Source organism: Dromiciops gliroides, chromosome 1, assembly GCF_019393635.1.
Source record: "Dromiciops gliroides isolate mDroGli1 chromosome 1, mDroGli1.pri, whole genome shotgun sequence".
In the NCBI taxonomy this organism is placed as follows: domain Eukaryota; kingdom Metazoa; phylum Chordata; class Mammalia; order Microbiotheria; family Microbiotheriidae; genus Dromiciops; species Dromiciops gliroides.
The window spans coordinates 677,638,254-677,661,255 of record NC_057861.1 but is presented as its reverse complement, the minus strand read 5'-3'; the positions used below and the strand labels follow the sequence as shown (position 1 = coordinate 677,661,255).

Below are 23,002 nucleotides of genomic sequence, written 5' to 3'. Positions count from 1 at the left end.
TGTTTTGTTTTGTCTTTTTGTGGGGCAATGAGGGTTAAGTGACTTGCCTGGGGTCACATAGCCAGTAAGTGTCAAGTGTCTGAAGCTGAATTTGAACTCAAGTCCTCCTGAATTCAGGGCTGGTGCTTTATCCATTGTGCCACCTAGCTGCCCCCTATGGATCACCTTCTAAAAGAAACCCCCCAAATAAAAAAATCCCAGCAACATCATAGACAAACTCCAGGAGCTACAGCCAGTATCACAATTCCACACTATAAAGGATTAGAGAATTTAGAATGTTATATTCCAGAAGGCAAAGGATGTGGGCTAAGAATAAAAAATAACTTACCTAGCAAAATTGAGTATAATACTATGGGGGGAAAAGTGGACTTGTAATGAAATAGAGGATTTCTAAGCATTCCTGATGAAAAGACTAGAGCTACAGAGAAACTTTAAAGTATAAACACATGAATGAAAAGAAACATTAAAAGGTAAGCATCATACCCTTTGACCCAGCAATACCACTTTTGGGTCTTTTGCCCAAAGAAATCATGGAAAGGGGAAAGGGACCCACATGTATAAAAATATTTATAGCTGCTCTTTTTGTGGTGGCAAGGAATTGGAAATTGAGGGGATGCCCATCAATTGGGGAATGGCTGGACAAGTTGTGGTATATGAATACAATGGAATACTATTGTGCTGTAAGAAACGATGAGCAAGCAGATTTCAGAGAAACCTGGAGGGTCTTGCGTGGGCTGATGATGAGTGAGATGAGCAGAACCAGAAGAACATTGTACACAGTATCATCAACATTGAGTGTTGATCTACTGTGATGGACTATATTCTTCTCACCAATGCAATGGTACAGAAGAGTTCCAGGGAACTCATGATAGAAGAGGATCTCCAAATCCAGGAAAAAAAAAACCCAACTGTGGAGTATAGATGCTGAATGAACCATACTATTTCTTTTGTTTTTGGTGCTGATGTTTTTCTATTTTGAGGTTTGTCATCAATGCTCTGATTTTTCTCTTATAACATGACTAATGCAGAAATATGTTTAATGTTATTATGTGTATATATAACCTATATCAGATTACCTGCTGTCTAGGGGAGGGGGGAGGGAGGGAGAAAAATCTGAAATTGGAAAGCTTGTATAAACAAAAGTTGAGAACTATCTTTACATGCAATGGGAAAAAAAATACTTTATTAATTAAAAAAAAAGGTAAGCATCAGTGAACAATGACCAAATTCAAATACAGAGAGATGATACATACACATGTCCCCTCTGATCCCTATCATCATATGGGTTCATGGAGGGAATCCAATCAAACCCAGGAAGTAGTTCAGTTATGTCTTGATCATTTTAGAATGGAAAGAGAGGGAAAGAGGAAGGTGGGGAAAGGGGAAAGGGAAAGGAAAGTTAGGCAAATCTCTCTCACATAAAGAGGGGGCACAAGTAGACATCTATATAATCAACAAGGAGGAAGTGAAAAGGAACAGCTGATACATGAACCTCACTCTCATCCGAACTAGTCAAAATAAGGAAGAATATGCATATATACACTCATGCTCACACACACAGTTGGATACAGAAATAGATTCATTCAGTAGGGTCATAGGAGGGAAAGTGGAGAAGGGGGAATTAGAAAGAAGGAATATTAAGAGAGGGATTAGGGGCAGCTAGGTGGCACAGTGGATAGAGCACTGGTCCTGGATTCAGGAGGACCTGAGTTCAAATTCCACCTCAGACACTTAACATTTATTAGCTGTGTGACCCTGGGCAAGTCACTTAACCCCAATTGCCACACACACACACACACACACACACACACACCCCAAGAGAGGGATGAGCTCTAAGCAAAACAAATTCTAAGGATGTACAAAAATATTTATAGCTCTTTTTGAGATGACAAAAATGCAAATCTGAGGGCAACCCCATAAATTATGGAATCAATTAACAAATTACAGTATATTAATGTAATGGAATACCATTATGCTGAACTCTTACCAAGTGTTACAGGGCAAAATAGATAGAACACCAGGCCTGGAGTCAGGAAGACTCATCCTGAGTTCAAATTTGGCCTCAGACACTTAACAGCTGTGTTATCATGGGCCCTGTTTACCTCAGTTCTTCATCTGTAAAATGAGCTGGAGAAGGAAATGGCAACCCACTCCAATATCTTTGCCAAGAAAACCCCCAAATGGGGTCATGAAGGGTCTGATGACTGAAAAATGACTCAAAACAACTGAACTCATCAGCATAATGACCAACCAGGATTCCAGAGGACTGATGCTGAATGGAAAGGTGAAAGTCTCAGAGTACAGAATGAGAAAAATATTAGGATGTGGCCAATAAGGAAATTTGTTTTGATTGACTATACATGTATGTAATGGGTTTTGGTTTTCTTGTGTTCTCAATGGAGAAAGAGGGGGTGGAGTTGTGATGGGGACGGGGCTAAGAAGGCAGATTTTGGCTAATTAAAAATATAAAGAAAACTTGGAAACTCTGATCAATACAATAAGCAACAAAATTCCTGAGAATTCATGATGAAACATGCTGTCTATTTCCTGACAGAAAGCTGATGCACTCAAGAATGAGACAGATAAAGATATATACCTATGTATGTATACGCGCGCACGCACGCGCACACACACACACATACTTTTTTTTTGGTAAGGCAATTGGGGTTAAGTGACTTGCCCAGGGTCACACAGCTAATAAGTGTTAAGTGTCTGAGGCCACATTTGAACTCAGGTCCTCCTGAATCCAGGGCCGGTGCTTTATCCACTGCGCCACCTAGCTGCCCCCTATATATTTTTAAAATACATGTTCAATGAAAAATTTTGTATCATTTAACTACACATACTTATAAGAAGAGTTTTATATTTCTTCCTTCATCAGTGAGGGTAAAAAGAGAGAAGAAGGTAAGGGGAAGAAGAGAAAGCTGATATGTTTAAAAATTAAAATTGAATTTAATTAAATCACAAAAAACACAAAAGAAATTGAAAGAATGCACTTATCTCAACTGTGGAAGAGAAATTACTTTTTATATGTAACAAATAAGAAGGATTTTTAGAAATAAACTGGGTGTGCTTGATTATATTAAAAATTATATAATATAAAAATAGCAGATTATAAAAAATGTTTACAGAAAATTACAGGAAAATACAGTCTACAACCATTGGGTCAAAGGATAGGAACATAAAATTTTCAGAAAAGAAAGCACAAATTGTTAATAATCACTTGACAAGATGAACAACCTAAAAATCAAGGCAATAAAAATTAAAAGAATTTCATACTACCATAACTCAAACCTATCAGACTGACAAAAAAAATTAAAAGAAAGGAAACTCAGTGTTGGCAGGGTTGTAATAGAACAGGAAATAACAAAGTAGAATTTTTTAGAAAAAAAGATCATTTACTAAGTGCTTACTATGCTCAACACAGGGGATACAAATAAAAGCAATCAAGATAGTTCCTGCCCTCAGGATGCTTACATTCTAATGGTTGTAACGATTGGAATAACGCCACCTGCTGGATACTTACTGTAGAAGAGTTCTGCCCATGAAGCGAAGGTCTTTGAGGGCAAGACCAGGAGTCTTTTCTTTAGCATCAGGAAGTGACGCGGGCTAGTGGGAGGAGGAAGGAAGAGACTGGCGCTCAGTCTCGCTCTCTTTCCTCTGGACTCGGGTGGAGAGCGGAGCTAGAAATGTGCTCTCCCTTTAATAGATAGGAATCTAGGCCTTTCTCTCTCTCTTTACCAAATTCTTATTCTCCTTAATAAATGCTTAAAAGTCTAACTCTTGCTAAAGCTTATAATTTATTGGCGACCACTCATTAGATATTTTAGACAGTTTAGCTAGAATTTTAGCCCTTAACATGGTGGAAGGCAAAAGAAATAAGGAGCTGGAAATGGAGGGAAGGGGAGAGCCACAGGAATGTGGTTTCCCAGTAAAAAAACTGGGGTGAACGTTAGATCCCAAGGCTAAGCAAGACTTTTCCTTTTAAAATTTTCCAATATAGCAGTACAAAAAAAAGTTATAAAAATAATCAAACCCTTTGGCCCAATAATTCCATTTTAAGGATAATACCTTTGTGAGAAAATTAATAATGGGGTGTTTGGGGGATGCAGAGACACCCCCCACACACACCCACACACACACACAGAAACTCTGGCTGGTTTTGCAGGGCCAGCCCCAAGTCAAGAGAATTTCAAAGGAAATGTAGATTGACCTTCCTGACTACCTAAAGGAAGTTAGCTCACCTAGACCACCCTCAAGTCAGGCCAATCAATGGACTTGAATGTTACTGGCCAATGGGCTTGGATCAAGGTGAAGTGACCCGCCTCTACCTGAGAGAGGATAAAATCTTTGGGGAGAAGGGGATCGCCTTCTTATCTCCCCTGCTGTTCTCGCTGGGTCTCTCCCCATCCTGGGACTTTTTTATGCTGGGCCTGCGATACTGGAATTGGCAGCCATGTGGTCCCCACTCTCTCTCTTTTTTCTATCTAAGTATGCAGGGCTTCTGAACTTTAGGAGCAATGTGCTCTCTTTCTCTCTAACAATTTAATATGCTTTAATAAATGCTTAATGCCAAAGACTGGTGCTATAGCCCCTAATTTATAAAGTAGCAATATATTAGAAATCTCAACTAAGTTCCCTAAAACCTAGAACAGAGACAGGCACCCCCATCTAATTTCAAACGACACACCTTTAAAGTATCATTAAAAACAAAGTTGGGGGGGGGGGGGGGCGCCAGCTAGGTGGTGCAGTGGATGGAGCACCGGCCCTGGATTCAGGAGTACCTGAGTTCAAATCCGGCCTCAGACACTTGACATTTACTAGCTGTGTGACCCTGGGCAAGTCACTTAACCCCAACTGCCTCACTTTAAAAAAAAAAAAGTCTATCTTATGCACTGCAGCCAAAATAATTTATCTTAAACACAGATCTGATCATGATTTCCCTACTCGATTAACTCCATTGGCTTCCTATTGCATTTGGGATAAAATATAAATATAAATTCCTCTTTTTAGTTTTTAAAGCCCTCCAAAACCTGACAGTACCCTGTCTTTCCAGCCTCATTGGCTCTCACTTCCCCTCTGGCACTCTGATCCAGCCAAACTGGCTTCTACTCTGATGTTCAAATATCCCTATCGCCCATCACTAATGCCTTTGCTCCTGCTATCCCACATGCTTGGAATGCACTCTCTTCTTGATTTTCACCTCACAGAGTCCTCTCTCTTCCATTAAAGCAGAGCTTAGGCACAGTCCTCTGCACGAACCCTTTCTCAATCCACACTTTTGCTAATGCCTGGGGTAGCTAGGTGGCGCAGTGGATAGATCACCAGCCGTGGAGTCAGGAGTACCTGAGTTCAAATCCAACCTCAGACACTTAACACTTACTAGCTGTGTGACCCTGGGCAAGTCACTTAACCCCAATTGCCTCACTAAAAAATACAAAAAAACTATTGCTAATGCCTTCTGTACCAAACTACCTTAGATTTAATTTAACTACTTTGTTTTTTTGGTTTTGTTTTGTTTTGTTGCGGGGCAATTGGGGTTAAGTGACTTGCCCAGGGTCACACAGCTAGTAAGTGTTAAGTGTCTGAGGCATGATTTGAACTCAGGTCCTCCTGAATCCAGGGCCGGTGCTTTACCCACTGCACTAATTTAACTACTTTGTGTACACTTGGAAGGCCTTTCCTATTTGTGCACTGCTTACCTGACATCACAGAATTCATACTAGAGAAAAACTGTATGAATGCAATGAAAGTAGGAGGGTCTTCCACTGGAAAAGTATGCTTACTTGGCATCAGAGCATACTGAGGAGATCTTGTGAATGTAATGAATGTGGGAAGACATTCTGTGTGAATGCATGGCTTAAGCAATACCAGAGAATTCACCTTATAAGTGAAATAAGTGATAAGCCTTCTCTACCAGGACAAATATTATACTCAACACCAGACATTCATACTGAAGAGAGAAGTAAGTGATGAACCACATAGTTAGAAGTCAAACTTTTGTGTCTTTAAATACACACATGCACATAAAATTTAAGATTTAGAAACAAAAGAATTGTTGCAAAGTGGGTTGAGAAAGAATTTTTTTGTCCTCTAAAAGCAGCCTTGAATTTTCAAAAGATTTATACCTATGCCAACACCAACTTTCACATTTGTATAGTACTAACATATTTACTAATCTCTGCCTCCGTTTAAGGTTGAATTCATAAGCCACTTTCCTGCAGGGAATCTTTCCTGGTCCCCTCACTTGTCTGTACCATCCATTCTAAGGTTACCATTCATCTACTCTCTATTCATCTCATATATTCTGATTTGTATATGCTATCCCTCCCATTAGAATGGAACTCTCTTGATGGTAGGATCTGGTCTTGTTTTTTCTTTATATCCTCAGCACTGAGGAAAGTGCCTAGCAAATAGCAAAAGCTTAATAAATGCTTGTTGTTTGATTAAATATTTATGCTGTGAATATCTATATATGTGCTTGCTGTATCTCCCATTAGAATGTAAGCTCCTTAGGGGCAGCTGGATGGTGCAATGGATAGAGCACCGGCCCTGGATTCAGGAGTACCTGAGTTCAAATCTGGCCTCAGACACTTAACACTTACTAGCTGTGTGATCCTGGGCAAGTCACTTAACCCCAATTGCCCTGCAAAAAAAAAAAAAAAAGAATGTAAGCTCCTTGGCAGTAGGTATTGTTTCAGTCTTTGTACTTATATCCCCAGAGCCTAACACATAGCAAGTGCTTAATAAATGCTTCTTGATGGATTAATTGATTGATAAATGAGAAAAAGTGGAAGAAACCAAATCAGTAATTAAGGGAACAGGTCAGCAATGTGACTAAGGACTTCAACTTTTAAGGCTACACTTTCCAGGAAACTGCTAGTTTTATCTGGGCAAACAAATCAAATTCTACAACATAGATCCAAACTTATCAGGAGTATGTTTCCTATATAGCATGCTGAGATTTCCTACAAACTGAAATATAAAATACTTCCAAATGCTTCTCAAATTTCACTCTCCCCCCATTTGTATTCACTATTCATAAATTAATTTCTCAACAAACATTTCTGAATACGTTACACAGTAAAACTATTACTGGGGGGTAGCTAGGTGGCACAGTGGATAGAGTACCAGCCCTGAGTTCAAATCCGGCCTCAGACACTTAACACTTACTGTGTGACCCTGGGCAAGTCACTTAACCCCAACTACCTTTAAAAAAAAACAAACACAAAAACACAAAAAACCTATTACTGTACACTATAACCACAAATCTGCTTCTGCTAAAATTCTTCAAGTTTTCATTGCTTCTCACCTTTATAAACACAGCTTCCTTCTCTGTTGCATCTCAACTTTGACCAGGAAAGAAATGCCTTCACTGCTGCAGCTGTGAACCAAAACAAGCTTTATATCTCTAACCAGTTCTTCCTTTTCTTCTCTTATGTAGAAAAATGTTAACGCATACTACAATTACTCTTCACTGCTTTTTTAAAAAAATATATACTCAGTTGTTGTTGTTCAGTAGTTTTCAGCCATATCTGACTCTTGATGACTCCATTTAGAGTTTTCTTGGCAAAAATACTGGAGTGCTGGGGCAGCTAGGTGGTGCAGTGGAGATAAAGCACAGGCCCTGGAGTCAGGAGAACCTGAGTTCAAATGCAGTCTCAGACACTTGACACTTACTAGCTGTGACACCCTGGGCAAATCACTTAACCCTCACTGCCCCTCGATAGATAGATAGATAGATAGATAGATAGATAGATAGATAGATAGATAGATAGATAGATAGATAGATAGATAGATAGATAGATAGATGGACGGACGGACGGACGGACGGACGGACGGACGGACGGACGGACGGACGGACGGAAGGAAGGAAGGAAGGAAGGAAGGAAGGAAGGAAGGAAGGAAGGAAGGAAGGAAGGAAGAAAATGCTGGAGTGGTTTGCCATTTCTTTCTCCTGCTAATTTCACAGATGAGGAAACTGAGGCAAACAGGGTTAAGTGACCTGCCCAGGAAAACACAGCCAGTAAGTATCTGAGGCCAGTTTTAAACTCAGGAAGATGAGTTTTCCTGACTCCAGGCCCTGGGCTCTATCCACTTTGCCACCTAGCTGCCCTACCCATACTCATACCATTTGCATTATTGTATAAAGGACAGGATCTCTTCCTCCAATAACTATAGCTTGATCCCTACATGGCCAGAGCCTGCTAAAATGTGATGATGGCCATAAGATTTGTGCAGGACTATTCCGTAACAGCCACAGGCCAACTGCTAACTAATCCAGATCCCCATACTAGGATGTCCCCTTTCAAGGGTCTGGACTCCTCCAGGCCCCTGGCTGCCAGATGGACATAGCCACTCACACCCCCTTCAATGAGTAAAAACTTACCAACTACAATCTTTCCAGTAATGTGGAGGATCACCAGGCCTTACCATCTATCCTGCCAATAGACTCTAAGAACCGCTGGGCCTTTCCAACTGCCCTGAAGCTGAACTCTCTTGTGTATGTTGATTCTCCCAACTTTGACAGCAGGAACCATCTGGCTTTTTCTATTTATATTCCCTGCACTTATCATTGTGCTTGGTACATAGCAAGCACTTAATAAATACTTTTCATTTTGGGAGGCAGCTACATGTATAGAGTGCTGGGTCTAGAGAAAGGAAGACCCAAGTTCAAATTCTGTCTCAAACACTTACTAGTTTTGTGATTCTGGGCAAGTCACTTAACTTCACTTAGCCTCAGTTTCCTTATGTATAACAATACCTACCTCAAAGGATGGTTGTGAGGATTTAATGAAATAAAATACATAAAGCATGTGCAAACATTAAAGTACTATATTCACTGTCATTATCATTTTCCATTCCATTCCACATTTCTTATTTCAATTCAATAATCATTTATCAGTATACTGACTTCCAAGATGATTATTATGGGGAAAATATTCTCTCAAGTTGCCTAACCTCAAAGGACAGCTGGAGGAGAGAAAATTAATGCATTAGTGTAATACTATCAACTTACGGAAAAAATAAGTTCAAAGTTTGTCTTACAAAAAGTGTCATTTTCAGATGTTAAAGACAAGTATATTCTTTTATACAACATCTGGTTGAGGAGTACTAAAGAAGAATGATATTTTCTGAATCACTGAGTTGGGATTTCTAGTATGAGACTGGGGAAAGAAATAGGTCCTTCAGAAGATGGCAGAATATTATTCAGTTTGGCCTCCAAAAATAATGACTGCCATATCCAAAGATCTCATAAATATCCTATTGTGAATTACATTAAACCTATTGAAAAAATCATGGCTTCAGAGGACCAACAGTAAAACATGACTAATCAGAGAAATGGTGATGAACTATAGGTATAGAATGAAGCATGCAACTTCAGACAGGGCCAATGTGTTGACTGGTTTGCTTAATTGTACTTTGTTAAAGTGAAAGATTCTACTGGGGGAAGAGGTTATAAAGAAATTAAAAATCAAGAAAAAAATTTCAAATATTCTTCCATTCTCCCCCCAAAAATGTCCTATTGGGAAGTTACTGTCACATGAACAAAAAAGACAACTCCCCTTCTTTCACAAGAGTACAAAACATTTGCCTTTTGTTGCTGTTGTTGTTGTTTGGTCATTTCAATTATGTCTGACTCTTTGTGATCCCATTTGAGGTTTTCTTGGCAAAGATACTAGAGTAGTTTGCCATTTCCTTCTTTAGCTCATTTTACAGATGAGGAAGCTGAGACAAACAGGATTAAGTGACTTGGCCAGGATCACACAGCTAGTAAGTGCCTCAAGTCAAATTGGAACTCAAGTAAATGAGTCTTCCTGACTCCAGGATGACTTAACTCTATCCACTGTGCCACCTCGTGGCCCTAATTGTCATATTTTTACAGGCAGCCAATAGAAGTCAAGGCACAGTCCTGAGCTCTCTTTTTCTAGTGAGAATTTTCTGGTTTGATGATATTAGTTACTTCTGTGGGGTTTCAATTAACATCCTCATGCAGATAACTTCTACATACTCACTACCAATCTCTCTCTCTTGAACTCCAATTCCACATCATCAACTGACTGTGTGTATAGACAGCTTCACCTAGACTTTTCATTAGCCTTAACAAGACCAAAATAAACTGATTATCTTTACCCCAAAATTGCCCCCCCCTCCCAAATAGTACACACCTTCTACATCCAGGTTTGCAACTTCAAGTCATTATTGACTCTTCTCTCCCCTTTCATATCCAATCATTTATCTATTCATGTATTTCTGTGCCCACAGCCCTAGCATCAATTCCCTTCTCCCTACTTCACCACCCTCACTGAAACACTCATCACCTCTTATTTTATTTTAATCAATCAATAAACACTTATTAAGTGCCTACCATGTGCCAGCCCATGCTAAGTACTGGGGATTAAAAAAAAAAAAAGAGGCAAAAGACAGTCCTTGCCCTCAAGGAATTTACAATTTAATGGGGAAGACAACATACAAATATAAACAAGCTTACATACAGAATAAATAGGATATAATTAACATTAAGAAGAGTTGGGAAAGGCTTCCTGTAGAAGGTGGGATTTCAGTTGTGATTTTTAAAAAGCCAAGTAGTCAGAATAGAGGAGGGGGAGCATTCCCAGCATGGGGAAGAATGCCTGGAGCCAAGAGAGGTGAAATGTCTTGTTTGTGGAACACCCAGGAGGCCAGTCCCATTGGATCAAAGAGTAAGTGTCACTTTGTAAGGTGTAAGAATGGAAAGATAGGAGAGGGCTATTTTGAAGGTCTTGGAATGTCAAAGTACATTTTGCATTTGTTCCTGTAAACAAAAGGAAGCCATTAAGTAGAGCAGTGATATGATTCAACCTTCACCTTAGGGAAATGATCTGGGTGGCTGAATGGAGGATAGACTGGAGTGGAGAACTCCTGAGGCAGGCAGACCCAGCAGAAGGCTATTGCAGTAGTCAAACCCTGAGGTGACGGGCAGCTAGGTGGTACAGTGGATAGAGCACTAGACCTGTAGTCAGGAAGATTCATCATCCTGAGTTCCAATTTGGCCTCAAGACTTCCTAGCTACATGACCCTGGGCAAGTCACTTCACCCTGCTTGCCTCAGTGTCCTCATCTATAAAATGAGCTGGAGAAGGAAATGGCAAACCACTCCAGTATCTTTCCCAAGAAAACCCCAAATGGGGTCACAAAGAGGCAGACATGCCTCAACTACAACACCACCACCACAATGAGCTTTTGAAGACCTGCACTACAGCAGTGCCAAGGCCAGAGGAAAAGCGGGGGCACATGTGAGAGAGGTTGCCAAGGTGAAATCAACAGTCCTTTGGCAACAGTTTGGATATAGGGGCTAAGAGATATAAGAAATCTAAGCCAAGATGACTTCTGCGTTGTGAACCTGAGGGACTGAGAGGTTGGTATTGCCCTCTACAATGAGAGGAAAGGGGAGCTGGAGGGAGGATTTAAGAGGAAAGATAATGAGTTGTTTTAGACATGTTGAATTTAAGATGTCCACTGACATACAATTCAAGATGTCTGAAAGGCAGTTGGAGATGTGAGATTGGAAGTCAGCAGAGAGACTGGGGCAGAAGAGGTAGATTTGAAAATCATAAAATCCATGGAAGCTGATGAGATCACCAAGTACAGTAGTATAGAAGAGATGAGGATCCAGGTCAGAACCCTGAGAGACATCTATAGATAGACGGCATGATCTGGAGGAGGATCCAGCAAAGATGACAGAAGAAATGGTCAGCTAGATAGGAGGAAAACCAGGAGAGAATAGTGTCCCCACAACCTAGGGAGAAGAGAGTATCAAGGGGGAGAGAGTGATCAACAGTGTAAAAGTATACAGAGAGGTCAAGGAGAATGAGGACTGAGGAAAAGGTCACAGAATTTGGCAACTAAGAGATCATTAGTAACTTTGGAGATAACAGTTTCAATCGAAATGATTAATCGAGAAGCCAAATTGTAAGGAGTTAAAAAGAGTGTGGGAGGAAAGAAAAGTGCAAACACCTAATGAAGATGGTCTTTTTGAGGAGTTTAGCTACAAAGGGCCAAAGATGTATAAGATGATAATTAGCAAGGGTGGAAGAATCAAGTGAATGTTTTTTCAGGATGGGAGAGACAGAGGCATGTTTATGGGCAGTTTGAAGGAGCCAGTACACAGGGAGAAATTTAAAATAAGTGATAATGAGATGACAGAGGGGGCAATCTATTGGAGAAGATGAGATAGAATGGGATCACTTGAACAAGTAGAGGGATTAGCCTCTGTAAGGAATAAGACCACTTCATCATGTGAGACAGGTTGAGGAGAAAATGGAAGAAGGCACCAGAGTGATAGGAGATAAGGAAGAGTGGAGCAGAGGGAGTTCATGGGAATGGCCTTGATTTTTTCTGTAAAAGATGAGTCAAAGTTCTCTTCTGAGAAAGTGGAGGATGGGAAAGCCATGAAGTTTGAGGAGGGATGAGAAAGTTTAGAGAAGGCCCTCTGGAAAGCAGAATAGTGTGCTGATAAGGGAAGCATAATAGGATTGCCTAGAAGTAGTAAGGGCCCAGTAGAGGTTGTACACTATAAATCTGTAGTGGATGCAGTCAGAATGGCTTTGTAATTTTCTCCACCTTCAATCAGTAGAATTTGTAAAGGACTGAAGGTAACAAATGGTAGGCTTGATCCAAGACTGAGGCTAGGCTGGGAGTAAACAGTGATATGATAAGCATGCTAAAGATTCCAGTAAGAACAGCATAGAGTTGAATTGGTTTATCAAGGAATCAAGATGGGGAGAAGAAAGTGCCTAATGAAGGGGAAATGGCCTGGGAGAGAACTGCAGGATCAAGGGATTAGAGATCACAATGCAGGATGAAGAGGAGGGTTGTGTAAGGGAAGGGAGAAAGGTTAAAAAAAAAAAACAAATCAGTGGATTTTGGCCAGATATGGGGATTTCAGAATTCTTGACCATGGATGTATTACATCTGTGGGTGTGGCTGAGGAGCAGCTCATGAGAGTTGAGTAGGTTAAGGAACTGAGTAGTTATGGTATTTGAAGGGAAATCAATATGTATGTTGAAGCCTTCTATGAGGGTAGACATTGGGGAGAAGAGAAAAAATTTAAGTTGGGTATCAAACTCATTTAGGAAGAAAAGACCTGGTGGTCTGTAGACAAGAACTACCAAGATTTTGACTAATACGAACAGTATGAACCACAAAGGAAGAAGTGAAGGTGCTGGAAATACTGGAAAAAGTGGCCAGGCAGGCTGTATCATCAGAGGGAAGCCAGGTTTCAGTAAAGGCTAGTAAATGGAAGGAGTGTGAAGGAAATAGATTTAAGATGAAGGGTAGTTTGTTGTCTATGGAACAGGCATTCTAGAGAGCACAGTGGAAGGGCTTAATCAGGATGAAACTGCGGTGGGAGAATTATGGGGGATGGTAATGAACCTAAGAGACTCCTAAGTGTTTTTTGCAGCTTATAGTCTAAAATACCAGGGGGTCTCTCACCTGTAACCTATCCTCCACAAACTTGTGAAAATAAAGTAACATAACCAATGGGTGCCTACCATGTGTTTGGCACTGTGACAGGCCCTAGAAATACAAAGACGAAAATGAAACTCCCTGCTTTCAAGGATCTTATATTCTTTAGGGGCAAGAAAACATGAATACATACAAGTAACAATTAAAATAAATACAAGGTGGGGGCAGCTAGGTGGCACAGCGGATAGAGCACCAGCCCTGGATTCAGGAGGACCTGAGTTCAAATCCAGACTCAGACACTTGACACTTACTAGCTGTGTGACCCTGGGCAAGTCACTTAACCCTCATCGCCCTGCAAAGAAAAAAGAAAAAACACACACAACAAAACAAAATAAATACAAGGTAACTTGAGGAAAGATGTAAAAAGTCCTCATGTAGGAGATGACTTGTGATGAAAGTTGAAATAGAGATGTTAAGAAGCAGTAGTGATGACTGAATGCATTACAGGCATGGGGGATAATCCCCATGGCAAAGACAGAAGATGGAATTTAAATGTGTAAAGAACAACTAAGCAGTCAGAATTTGGGAAGGGAGTATGGGTAATGGTGTACTATATAATAAGACTGGAAAACTAGATTGAAGCTTTTATAGATACAGAATAAAGCATGTATTTTAGACATGGCCAGTGTGTTCATTTATTTTGCTTGACTACTTGTCTGTTACAAGATGAGGCAGGGACAGAAATTGGGAAATAAATGATTTTTTTTAAAGTATCAATAAAATGTTTAAAAATTTAAAAATAAAAATAAAATAATTAAGTCACAGGACAGTCATTCCCCCGTTCAAAATTTTCAATGGTTTCCTAATGCCTTTAGGATAAAACAAAATCCTCAATCTGACATTTACAACCCTCCATAAACCAACCTAACTTTCTTGACCTCATGGATACTAAGAACATATGCGTCAATCATGACAACGGTATGTTCACTGTGAAGATAAGAATGTGGTCTTCTAACCACCTGGAAATAAAAAGGCACAAATGCTATTTCTGACTAAAATAGGATTCCAGAAGTGGCAATAATATCAGGAATGAGCTAACCTTATGTTGTAACATCTGAAATGTATGTTTCCCTTCATGTTGTAAGGCAATGTGGTAGTGGAAAGAGTGCTAGGCTTGTAGTCAGGAGAGACTTAGATTCAAATCTCAAGTCCAACATTCACTAACTGTAAACATAGGCAAATTACTTCATTTGAGATTCAGCTTTCTAATCTGAAAAATGGAGATAATATATGTACTACTTATGTCACAAGGTTAAGTTATTTATAAAACTTAAAGCAATATATAAATGACATAAATTATGTCATTATTCACCAGAGAGCAGGTTTTATATCCAAGAAATAGGCTGGTTCCATTAGAAACCATTTCAGATTCCTATTCATTTATCATTTTCATCTCTTGTGCTGATATTATCCCTAGTGTGGGCAATTCATAGTTTTCTGATGAAGTATGTGCATTTTCTATTCTCCATACATGTTCTGTCCATCAAAGAACATGAAGAATCAAATTAGCACATAAGGAGAAGGATGGGGAAATCTGCCTAACACTGAGCTTTTCCAAACAAGATAAAAGCTAGAATGACACTACCAACAAAGCTAAATTGGAGAAGTACCAGAATAAGGGGCTACACAAAATATGTTGCTGCATGGCATTTCAAAGTTCTGCCAGTCGGGATGCCCACTCTTCCTAGACAGAATCCACATGACATGCAATTGCTGACTTCTCCACAAAAACTGTTAATAAAGGACCCATAAGTATGACAACAGAAATTTCAATGTGGATTACTGTCCACCAAGAATAAGATAGAAGACACTAAAAACAATGCTTTTGCCCATCAACTGATTAGCATTTTATGTGTAGCCCCAATCCAGAATTAGGCAGCTCCCTATCTTTTCTTTAAGTCAAGCCACCTCATACCTGTATATTTGATTGCCATAAGATTATTAACATTGTATCATTTTCAATATGACTAAAAAAGCTCAAGGGTTTCCTCCAACAAGGATATTGAAGCTTTTTAACCTACATGGAACCTGAAACCTTTCTTTCAGCAAGGCAAAAAATTCCCAGATAATAAGGCAAAAAGTGAACTAACATTTGGAACTTCTCAGAAAGAATGAACATTCCAGGTGGAAATTGAAAGATGTTTTAAATAACTTATGGTCCTCAAACACAGATTATTAATTTCTTCAATTGTTATAACTATAAACAGTCATAAAGCAAAATTTCATTTTACTGTATCAGACTATTGGTCGGTTAACACAACAGCAACAAAAAAGATTCAGGTTTATATTATATGTAGCACAATAAATTATAAGGTAAGCGATCTTCAAAAAGCCTAATTTTATTCTTCATCATTTTAAAATAACTATTCAAAGAGACCAGGGGTACTATGGAGTCAAGTTGGCACAAGGCAACAAATTCTTAAGGGGACATAAGAAAAGATAGCATTACAATTTACTAAAGAAATTGAGAACACAATGTATTTGCAAATAATTACTCAGAGACATACATATATAACAGAATAAAGTATTTAATAAACTAGCTTGGGGCAGCTAGGTGATGCAGTGGATAAAGCACTGACCCTGGATTCAGGAGGACCTGAGTTCAGATCCGACCTCAGACACTTGACACTAGCTGTGTGATCCTGGGTACTAGCTTGTATACTAGGTTATACATTAAAGACTGAATTACAGAAGTGTAAAGACAACTTTGTGTTCACACAGGCCGGGAATCATGACTACATATTTCCTGTAGAGATTCTAAATGGATAACCAATTTTAACTAATCAAACACTCTACAATGACAAAACTTCCTATTCTCAATAGATTTTGAAATATTGTTCTGTTAAAAAGCTCTCTACCAGAATCACTTACTCCTCACTGACCTGAAACTATCTCAGAAAAGGGAAATAAGCTAAGAATTGCTTTTTGAAAGTCAGGAAAAATATCATTACTAGAATAGTTGCACTTTTACCAAAGCATTAGATCAACAGAGGCAGCTTTGTATCATAGTATAGATAGCACTGAGCCTGAAATCAGAAAGACTTGCATTCCAATCAGGTTTCAGACACTTACTAAATGAAGTTTCATATCCTTCTGCCGGCAAAGAGTTTTTAACAATGATTGTCTCCAGTCTACAACTCAAAAATCTGAACAATGCCACCTAACTATTAGAAGATAGGTTTTACTATATGATTCTGGACAAATAATTTAACCTCTGTGTGCCTCGGTTTCCTTAACGGTACTTTACAAATGGAATAGCACCCACCTCCTATGATTGTTTTGAAAATCAAGTGATAATATTTGTAAAGAGCTTAGCATAATGCCCAACACATAGTAGGTACTAAATAAATGCTTGTTTCCTCCCCTAAATTCTGCAATAGATCTGTTGTCCCCTGAAGGACCACAAGTTATCTTATCTCAGTTGATAAAAGCCACAATTCCCATTGAACAATAACCCACATTCTACATTGAAACACTGGCCCAGAATTAATTCAGAAGATACAAAGAAGCCAGCTGAACTCATATAATACTACTTTGAGTTTAAATCTAGCTTCAAGACATTTAGGTAAAACTGTACGTATGACTCAGGGCAAGTCATTTAACCTCCCTCTGCCTCAGTTTCCTCAACTGTAAAATGGGAATAATAACAGTACCTATCTCACAGTGTGGTGAGGATCAAACGAGATAACATTTCTAAAATGCTTAGCACAAGGTCTGGCATAAAGCAAGTGCTCCACGAATGCTTATTTCCTTTCCCTTTCTTCAGAAGAGTTTCCCTTTGGGTATGAATCCACACACAGAAATACACTTTCAAATACCTGGCCCACAAATTCTGATGAGATTGTGTCTCATGGTAAGTAGTGCAGCTACTTTGGAACAAATTTGGAAACAAATTTGGAACTTGCAAACTAAGTCCTATGAAACAGCCTCTCCAAGGACAAATTATCAGACACAAACCAAGTTCATGATTTAAAAACATCTACTATTTCTAGTGTTGACAACCTACTGTGAAAGAGTTACCCTGTGGAACCAAAATGATAATGAGCATGATTCAAAGTTGTCATCTCAGAGGTGAATGATGGGGAAATGAAGTTTCACGTCCTTCTGCCGGCAAAGAATTTTTAACAATGATTGTCTCCAGTCTACAACTCGAAAATCTGAACAATGCCACCTGACTATGCGAAGATAGGTTTTTAAATTAAAGTTTGGGTTCTGAAGAATGCAACAGAAATCTAAATAGAGACTGGACCCCCTGGAATTCATGGACACACAGTGGCCAGTTTTGATCGTCATCCTTCAATAACAAACAATGGCTGCATCAGTGAACAGAAATTATGAGTCATTCAACTCCAGAACAAAGGAGGAAAGAAAACAGCCAAATACCATCCTCAGAAACAGGCTTTCAAATACAGAAGAGAAATGAGTTACTAAAAACGATACAAACATCGATACCCTCATTTTAATTTGGGGCATAAAGTTAAATGGTTAGCATCCTGTTTTCTGCCCAAGTTCATCCTCCAGTTTAGAATTAGTAAATCTTCCCACCCCTACATCTCATCAAGAGTGGTAATCCTTCTATCTAAAGTCCTTCATTCCTTTCCCTACCAACCCACCGATATATTTCTCCCCAGTTGGCTTTCTCAGCTTCAGTGACTCCAACAGGTTTGGAATCATCCACTCTATACTTTGAGGTCAATTCAGTATAGCAAGATGCCCATTCTGCAGATGTCCTCTCGCCTGGATGGCGGGCCATCGCCCAGCCTACCCCAACCTCCACAGCCTGTGCCCTCCCCACCCTACCTCGCAAACAACAACAACAACAACTCCACTATCCCCACGTTCGTGTTTTCCGTGGCAGGATGGCTATCCTCTCCCTTCACAGCTTCCGTACCTACACTGTCTCAGAACCACTTTATGCCAAGATGACTTTTCCTTTGACCCATGAGAGCCCCCAAGAACTTTGCTCTGGGACCGAACCTTCTCTGGGCTGCGACGATGAGTTCCTCTCTGTCCGGAACCGAGTCCCGGTGGCCTTCGTCCATCCCCGCCTCTCTCCATGTCCCTCCACCCCCAAGTCCCAACTACGCAGGGTCCCTGAAAACCACCCCCGCCTCTCCCCAAGTAGGAGACGCCAGAGTCCCTGTGCTCCGTCCACCCTCCTCAGCCCCCACCCCCACGATCCGGGGAACCCAAGATCCAGTACCATCCCTAAGCCCCCCGCCCCGGGCAGAACCCCCGATATGCCCAGTCCCCGCAGCCCCCGGTGACCCGCCCCGGGAGGCCCCGTCTCACCTCTCCGCGCCGGGGCTGAGCTGTCCCCGGCCGGGCTGGGCCGCGCCGGGCCAGGCCGGGACGGGACGGGACGGGTGAGCCGGGCTGGGCTGAGCCGGGCCGGGCCGGGCCGAGCCGCCGCGCGCGGAGTTGCTCGGGCCGCGGAAGGCGGCGAGGGGCGGCGGCGGGAGCGGGGGGAGGCCCGCCGGGCCCGGGCGCTGCTGGCTAGCTCCCTCCGGCCGCGCGGCGCCTCTCCTCAGTCGGCGGCGCTCTCAGCCTCCGCTCGGGGTCCGCGCCAGAAAGCTTCCCCCTCCCGGCCGGCGTGACCGCCAGGGCCCCCCGGGCGGGAAACAGGAACCTCCGACAGGAAGGTTCCGCTGAGGAAACCCTGCGCTTCCCCGCCAGGGGAGACAAGGGGAAGAAAGGGAGGGGGGGAGGCCCGAAGAGAGCGCGAGGAGGAGGGGGCTCGAAGGCCCCGAGGGAGCGGCCAGGCCGGGGGCGCAGAGCCGCGTGGTCGAGCTCCTGGGGGTCGCCTCCCCGCGCCGGCCCCCGAGCGGGGCCTGGAGTCGATTCCCCTGCGCCCAGCCCGGCGACCCCGGCTCGGGCTGGCGACGGCGGCGCTAACAATAGCCCACATTGCTGGACTCCGGCGGGGGGGAGGGGGCGGCGAGCCTGGGCCCGGGGACCCGGGCGCCCCAGACCCACCTCAGCGGCGGGCGGGGAGCCTCCTGAGGCTCGGCTCGTGCGTGCGTGTGTACATATGTATTTATTAAAATAGATACAGGCGGAAGAAACTGAGGCTCTGCACGTGTGTGCGTGTGTACATGTGTATTTGGTTATTAAAATAAAACACGTGGAGGAAACTGAGGTTCTGCACGTGTGTGCGTGTGTGCATATGTATTTATTAAAATAGATACACACAGGAAACTGAGGTTCTGCACTGTGTGTACACATGTATATTTCATATATATTTATTAAATATACACACAAAGGGAACAGGCTTGGTGTGTGTATATACAGGAAACAGGCTCAGCACATGTGTGTATGTTTTTACACATATGTGTGTATGCAAAGAGCAAAACAGGCATATACCTGGGGGGTGTGTGTGTGTGTGTGTGTGTGTGTGTGTGTGTGTGTGTCAGCTAGGTGGTACTGTGGATAGAGTACCAAGACCCGAGTTCAAATGTGGCCTCAAACACTAGATATTTGATTATGGGCAAGTCACTTAATCCTGTATGCTTCAGTTTCCTCATCTGTAAAACTAAAGAAGTTAAAGAAGGAAATGGCAAGCCACTCCAGTATCTTTGACAAGAAAAACCCCCAAAGGGGTCACAAAGATTTGGACATGACTGAAAGAACTCAACAATGACAACTATGTGTGTGTGAGCAGAAAGGCAGTGTATCTACACACAGAATAAAGAGACTGTGTATGTACACACACAAACATATACACAAAGGAAACAAAGGCTCAGCACATATATACACATAGAAGAGACAGGCTCAGCAGTATACATTTATGTGTACATATGTGTATGTGTATATTTATTTATATATGTGCATTATGTGTATATACAAATCTTTAGATATACTTATATATATGCATTACATACTTAGACATACATATCTATGTGTTGTCCCTCATAATATCCTTTGAGAATTATTGGTGAAAAATTCTTGGTATGCACACATATATACTTGGTTTGTATGTGTATTTATATACACATACAGACATATGAGTGAAAAACTTTTCCACCAAAACAAAAAGGTTTTCACCAATACGTGCTCACAAGATATGAAGTTTTCAAGAGAATAATTGCAATCTATCAACCACTACATGAAAAAAAGAATGCTCCAAATCACAATTTCAGAAGTTTTCAAGCAGCAAGTCAGTCACTTTGGACTTTTCTGACTTCAGGTTGCTGAAGGAAAAAAGATTCTGGGAACTTATAGGAGGAGCTAGCAGTCTCCATCATGCCCCTACTTGCTACTTTAGAAATTTTGAGGAGTTTCCCCTTGGGTAAGATTAAGGATGGTCTCTCTTGGTTGAACCCAGTTACCTCAATCCCTCCTTCATTCTTTATTGTCCAGTATATATTCTTCTGTGTACCTTGTATACCTTCTCTGATTTCTGTTTTGCTATGATTTGGATAAATGGATTTCGAGGAGGAGGAGAGGAGGAGGAGAAGGAAGAAGAAGAAGAAGAAGAAGAAGAAGAAGAAGAAGAAGAAGAAGAAGAAGAAGAAGAAGAAGAAGAAGAAGAAGAAGAAGAGGAAGAGGAGAAGGAGGAGGAGGAGGAAGAAGAAGAGGAGGAGGAGGAAGAAGAAGAAGAAGAGGAGGAAGAAGAAGAAGAAGAAGAGGAGGAAGAAGAAGAGGAAGAAGGAAGAAGAAGAAGAAAGAATGCAATACCATTCAAGGAGTAACAACCAGCAGTTCTGAGAGCCTGAAGAAACTCACTGGTACAAAACACTCTTACAGTTAGGAAAAGAGCTAAGGCATACAACAAATAGCACAAGCATTTATTATTTACTGTTATTATTTGACAGGCAATGTGCTAAGTACTGGGCATAAAAATATAAGCAAAAAAGAAAGTCCTTCTTGCCCTCAAAGGTTTATAATTTTTGTTTTGTTTTGTTTTTTCTGGATAATGTGGGTTAAGTGATTTCCCCAGGGTCACACAGCTAGTAAGTGTCAAGTAGGGGTCAGGGTGGTGAAGTCTGGAGAATGAATGATGGCTGTTATGAGCCTTTCTTCAAAATGGGGAGGTTCCAGGAAGAAGTCACCAAAGGGAGAAGGGGGACAGAGACACAGAATGGTGCTGAAGCAAGGCTTAGACTTGGGGTTCTAGTTCTATCATGGCCTCCATATTCCAGTTAAATAAATAAAATACATTCAGTTCAACAATTTCCTAAGCATCTACCAAGTGTTTCTCTACTTTATTCTAGGTGCTAGATATACAAAGACAAAACCAAAATCAGTTTCTGCTCTCAAGGATCTTAACTGGGCTGTACCACATGTTAACAGATGTAACAGGCATGACGAGGCTGACACATATATTCTGGCATCTTACTAAAGGGGATGCACTGCCAGAGCTCATTTACTTGTTCCCTGTAAGATGGAGCTATGACAAAAGAAGATTGGTAACTAGGTCAAGTTCTCCACTCAAGTAGAACTCAAAGTCTCTGTTTCTGCTGGGATGCTAATCCACTATTGGTGGAGTTTTGAAAAGATCCAACCATTCTGGAGAACAATTTGGAGCCATGCCCAAAGGGCTATAGAACTGTGCATACCCTTTGATCCAGCAATACCACTGCTAGGTTTATATCCCAAAGATATCTCAAAAAAGAGAAAAAGACCTATTTGTACAAAAATATTTATAGCCACTCTTTTTGTGGTGGCTAAGAATTGGAAATCAAAGGAATGTCCATCAATTGGGGAATGGCTAAACAAACCGTGGTATATGATGGTGATGGAATAATATTATGCTATAAGAAATGACAAGCAGGATGACTTCAGAAAGGCCTGGAAAGACATGTATGAAATGATGTACTGTGAAGTGAGCAGAACCAAGAGAACACTGTACACAGAAACAGCAATATTGTTTGATGAAGAATTGTGAATGACTTGATTATTCTCAACAATACAATGATCCAAGAAAATCCCAAAGGACTATTGATGAAACATACTATCCACCTCCAAAGAACTGATATTGATGGAACATACTGAACCATGCTGTTTTTCCACTTTCTTTCATTTTTTTTTCTTTTAATCAAGTTTGCTTGTACAAAATGACAAATAAGGTAATGTTTTACATACTCATACATGTATAACCTGCATCTGATTGTTTGCTGCCTCAAGGAAGGGGGAGGGGACAGAGGGGAAGAGGGATAAAAATTGGAACCCAAAACTATGAATAAAAGTTTATTGTTTTTTTGTTTGTTTTGCAGGGCAATGGGGGTTAAGTGACTTGCCCAGGGTCACACAGCTAGTAACTGTCAAGTGTCTGAGGCTGGATTTGAACTCAGGTACTCCTGAATCCAGGGCTGGTGCTTTACCCACTGAGCCACCTAGCTGCCCCCTAAAAGTTTATTATTTAAAAAATGCACACAAAGTATCAGTTTCTGTCTTTCTTCTCTTTTGAATGTATGACTGGAGACCTCAGTGGCTTTCTCTTGGACTTCCCAATGGGGAGAAGGGAATGTCTTTTATCCCCCAGTAGCAGATGT

At 41.0% G+C, this 23,002-nt stretch overlaps 1 protein-coding gene across 3 annotated transcripts in view; it reads right to left on the bottom strand.

The window, feature by feature from the left end:
* RAD54L2 (RAD54 like 2) overlaps positions 1–23,002 on the bottom strand; it is a 161,899-nt gene that overhangs the window by 118,414 nt on the left and 20,483 nt on the right. Inside the window, exon 1 of one of the 3 annotated variants that reach the window (XM_043970538.1) lies at positions 18,801–18,875. The exons of 1 other annotated variant lie outside the window; for it this stretch is intronic. The gene's annotated coding sequence lies outside the window, so the exon portion shown is untranslated. Of the gene's footprint in view, positions 1–18,485; positions 18,556–18,800; positions 18,876–23,002 lie in introns of those variants that run through there. One more of the 3 variants, XM_043970548.1, reaches the window with a different exon arrangement.